The sequence below is a fragment of the Euleptes europaea genome, chromosome 17 (genome assembly GCF_029931775.1).
Source record: "Euleptes europaea isolate rEulEur1 chromosome 17, rEulEur1.hap1, whole genome shotgun sequence".
Taxonomy (NCBI): Eukaryota; Metazoa; Chordata; class Lepidosauria; order Squamata; family Sphaerodactylidae; genus Euleptes; species Euleptes europaea.
The window spans coordinates 11,433,048-11,438,303 of record NC_079328.1 but is presented as its reverse complement, the minus strand read 5'-3'; positions in this window follow the sequence as shown (position 1 = coordinate 11,438,303).

Here is a 5,256-nt window from a genome sequence, read left to right as displayed (position 1 = left end):
GTAGGTTATGCACTTTTCAGTTAAGCAGAAGACGTCCTCCCACCTCTATAGAGTCTATTTCTGTTGTCCTTTGAAGAATGTGCTAAACGTCTTTATTTTTCTTTTTGCGTTTTGCAAACAGCTTTTCTTACAAATCATGTATTTATAATTAGAGATGAAAAAAATATGCAATAATTTAAAGCCAATCGTTTTTCTTGCTAACTTCCACTTCTGTTGTAAATGAACTTAGTCCAATAAAGTTATGGGCCAAGTAACAATTGGATGTGGGTCAGTTTGTGGAGAGCGCTCCAAAGAGGGCCAGGTGCTTTTGCTCAGTCTGTCTCCTCCAGTGAGTTGTCAGAAGGTGAACATCAGCTGCTGTTAAGCCAGTTCTTCCTCAAGAGCAGCTCTGCGCCCTTCTCCATGTGGTCCCCTTTGCTTTCCTGAGAAACTTCACAGGGAAAATCCTGGGAAAGTGCCCAGAAGCCTCTTCTCTTGTCCTCGGACCTTTGTTGGTTCAGATACTGAATTCTACCTACTCTGTCTGACAGGCTTTGCCCTTGTGGCAACAATTGTATTGTATTGAATTCTACATAATCCCAGCTGTTGCAGTCAGCCAGCTACATTTTTGTGTGTGCCAACAAGTCATATCTGACTTATGGCGATCCCTGGTGGGGTTTTCAAGGCAAGAGACGTTCGGAGGTGGTTTGCCATGGCCTGCCCCCATGTCGCCCTGACCTGGATGGCCCAGGCTAGCCTGATCTCGTCAGATCTCAGAAGCTAAGCAGGGTCAGCCCTGGTTAGTATTTGGATGGGGGACCACCAAGGAAGACCAGGATTGCTGTGCAGAGGAAGGCACTGGCAAACCACCTCTGTTAGTATCTTGCCTTGAAAACCCCCAAAGGGGACGCCATAAATCAGCTGTGACTTGAAGGCACTTTACACACACACACTCCTCCGTGTCAAGACCCTGGTACTTGGTGGTCTCCCATCCAAATACTTGCCAAGGTTGACCCTGCTTCTGAGAGCTGACCAGATTCGGCTAGCCTGGGGCTATCTAGGGCAGGGCACAAGCTACATTCACATACATTAGTTTATTCCGTCTAGAGGTCAGGTGTTTGGGGAAGAGTCTCTCTGTTCAGCACTGACAACTGCTTATTCCTTAACATGCTGGACATTATCTTACTAGGGACTTCTGGATGCTTCTGAGATTTCTGCATAGAATCATAGAGTTGGAAGGGGCCATACAGGCTATCTAGTCCACCCCCCTGCTCAATGCAGAATCAGCCTGCATGTGAAGCTGCTTCTCCAGTGTGTTTGTGTGTGTGGCTATTTGCAAGAGGCCATTTGAAACATAACTAGGTAAACAGTGGGCTCTCTGTGCCTGTGCTGTAAAAGCCACAGTGGACAGCAGAGAGCCTGCTGTTTGCGAACTCTGCAGGGAACTGGAGAACCTCCGTGTATTGGTGAGGGAGCAAGAATCAGCTTTTGTGCTCTCTGGCTGAGCAGAATAGAAAGGAAAATGAAACTTAGGGTTGGATCCTGTGATTGGTGGGGAGGGCAGTGCAAGATTGTGGCTCTTTTCCTTGTTCATGTCTAGTGAAACACTCAGCATACCAATTAGGGCCTTCAGCTACAGCACAAGTTGTACTGCCTGTTCCAGCTAGAAATGACTGACAGCAAAGGAACCGTGAAAAACCAATAGCTTCAGTTTAAGAGTTGCTTGCAGGACAGACTTGTCCTGCATTCCTCTCCTACTGAGCCCTCCCCTATTTTTTTCCCCTGGCCTCAGTGACCGATTGGCAATAGCAGAAGATAAAAGGGGTTGGAGAGAGGAATCAAGAAAAATCACCATCCCCTCTGAAGATAGAAGTGCGCCTCTCTCTTGTGGAATGGAGTAGTTAGAGAATTCTATATGCCTAGACAAGGTCTGACATCCTCCACTCCTGGAGGATGTTGTGGCAGAGGGGACACGAGAGGCCCTGCGCCTGAATTTTTAACTTTTAACACTACAATTCTTTTTACTGACAGAAAAGGAAAAGTGAGCAGGCAGTCGTCTACTCAGTAGCCAGTAAACGTATTTCTGCCTTCCTGTGCTTGGGCAAATGAGTGAAACCTAAAAGTATAGCTGGCAAAGGTGGTAAGATCCTGTTTCATTTTTCTCCACTGCACAAACTGGCCTGGGTCAGACAGAAGGGGGCTACTAATGGAATGTTGTCCTGATAAGTCTCTAACTACTCCATTCCACAAGATAGAGGGGCACTTCTATCTTCAGAGGAGGGGATGATGATTTTTCTTGATTCCTCCCTCCCACCCCTTTTATCTTCTATTGCCAATCAGCTACTGAGCCCAGGGAAAAAACTAGGGGAGCTCAGTGGGAGGGGAATGCAGGAAACGTCTGCCCTGAAGTTATTGATTTTTCACTGTTTCTTTGCTGTCAGTCATTTCTGTAGTGGCACACTAGGCACATTTTAAAAAAATACTAGGAGTCTTCAGCTAGTGTCAGTAGCTTAGCCAACCATCACCTTGCTGCTAAATTAAAGTATAGGTTTCCACCACCAGAGGGCAGCATCAACTATCTCCTGTGGCCTGATTAACCACATTTCTGTGGAGCTTGGTTGCGTCAGCCCTTAATTGCAGATACTCCAATTCCTGTAGAGAACTAACCCAAAGCAATCTGATGCAAGAAGCCAATCCCTTGCAGAAAGGCAGGACAGCTCTTGTGGGACTCTCCAGCATAAGATGGTGTCCCTGCTGCCTGCTCTGCCTTTCCTCCTCAGCTTTGTCTCAAATCAGACTTGCTGTAGCCTATTGTGGGTTTATGTTGGTATTCAGATGTGCTGAAGAGTTGCAGGGGAACACTGGGTCAGGAGGAATTCTGGGGCTGCCTGCAGCTAGCATATGGGTTCCTTCCAATTCTGATTGTCCTGCAGAGCACCCAGTTCAAGCCAGATGTAGAATTATATATAGGGCAGGGACTGACCCCTGTGCAGACAGACAAATCTATGCCATGGGGCCAACCACAGCTATGGTGTGGCCATTTGTAGGGAAATTAAAAATATAAGAATAGAAGCGTAAAACCCTTCCAAACCTCAGTGGCAACATATGTGCAAAAGAATCCTTTCTAGAATTTGGCTGGCATCGTGGATTGCCATAGCAACTACAACTAGGGTTGCCAGCTCCAGGCTGGAAAATACCTGGAGATTTTGGGGATGGAACCTGAGGGCGGGGTTTGGGGAAGGGACTTCAATGGGGTATAATGCCATGGAGTCCACTTTCCAAAGCTGCCGTTTTTCTTAGGGTGAATTGATCTCTGTTGCCTGGAGATATATTGTAATAGCAGGAGAACTCCAGCCACCACCTGGAGGTTAGCAACCCTAACTACAGTGCACACCAAAGTACCCCCACAAATTCCGCGCAGGGCTTCAAAGGAAGACACAGCAACAGTGAGTTTGGGCAGGGGAGGAGGGAGAAAGTGGATGTCCTCTCCCTTCTGTGCAAGTGCCCCTCTTGTCTAATTCCATAGCTGAATCCAGGCTGGCAAGCAAGGAGATGCGTTGCAGTGTGTAATGTAAAAGACAAGATTTCGCTAGCCCCAGACAAGCCCCCCTGAGAGCCAGTGTGGTGTAGTGGTTAAGAGCGGCAGATTCTAATCTGGAGAACCAGGTTCGATTCCCCACTCCTCCACATGCAGCCTGACCTTGGGCCAGTCACAGTTCTCTCTGAACGCTCTCAGCCCATGAGGCAGGCAATGTCAAACCACCTCCCACCGTCTCTTGCCTTGGAAACTCTATGGCGGTTACCATAAGTCAGCTGTGACTTGATGGCACACACACACAGACAAGCCCCCACCAAACAGGAAAGGACTGGCTGCATGACCTTGAATCAGCATAATTTTCATATTGCCCCAGAGGAGAGATCTTGATGTCCGTGCCAGGCGCTGAAGGCAGACAGTTGTCCTTATCTGTGGCTGTTACCGCACTAGGTATTCCCAGCACTGTATTAAGAGTTTGAAACTGTTATAAAAAATACTGTTTGCACTTTGTTTGGCACCTTTAGCTGTGAAGACGTCTTCCAACCATTTTTTAGCCGTGGCATCCAAAAACCCTTTTAAAGCGATGTTTTTTATAACATTTTCAAACTCTTAATATATCGCTGGGAATACCTAGTACGGTAACAGCCTGTGTCTCAATTATAGTCATTCATTCAAGTGTGTGGTGGTGGGGACTGGCATATTTGTAGCAAGACCATAATGAACACTTATGACAAATATTTTCCACAAGGTGTCACCAACACTACAGTATCCTGTTAGCCTTTGACAATTTCACAGCATCAAGCAGCTTTTTGATAAAATGTTTTTCCACTGTGTAGGAATCCTCCTGTGCTCTATCATTACCTGCTCCCGCAGACCTTCCCCCAGCCTGGAAGGCACTCCCACCTCACCCTTCACCATATCAAAATCCAATGTACTTACAAAAATTCTCCGTGTATCTAACTTTCCCAATTCTTTCTGGTCATACTTACACATACTAAACACATCTTTAACGGCTTTTCTGAATATCTCTGATCTGTTGCAGAGAACTGTGCACCCCCCCTTCCCCCAGAAAAAGGTAACCTTGAAGCAAAAATTCTACAGCTCCCAGCTCAACTGCTGCTTGAATCCTCCTGAAACTTTTTTGCAGTGCATACGGTTTTCATCCACCATTATCAGGAGGATAAGACAAAGGTTCTTTTGCACAGAACTCTTTGTTTATTGTTGAGGCTGCAAAGGAAAAAATATCCCTCCCCCAGCTGCAGCAAGATTTTCAATAGAAAACTCTGAACCCCCACAAGAGGAAGAAGAAGAGCTGGTTTTTATACCCTGTTTTTTCTCTACCTTTAGGGAGTCTCAAAGCATCTTATCTTTCCCTTCCCCCCCCCAACAGATACCTTGTGAGGTAGGCAGGCTGAGAGAGTTCAGAGAGAACTGTGACTAGCCCAAGGTCACCCAGCTGGCTTAGAATTATAGAATTGGAAGGGACCACCGAGGTCATCTAGCCCAACCCCCTGCACAATGTCGGGGAGCAGGGAATTGAACCTGTTCTCCAGATCAGAGTCCACTGCTCTTAAGCACTACACCACACTGGCTCTCATGGGAACATGGAAGCTGTAGGCTCAAAAAAAGAAACAGAGAACCATACCCATTAGGTAGAATTTATTGGTACATCAAATGATAGGATGGGTGGGCACAGCTCTGTGGCATAACCCGAGTTTCTCGGGTCCTCGGTCTTTAAAGAT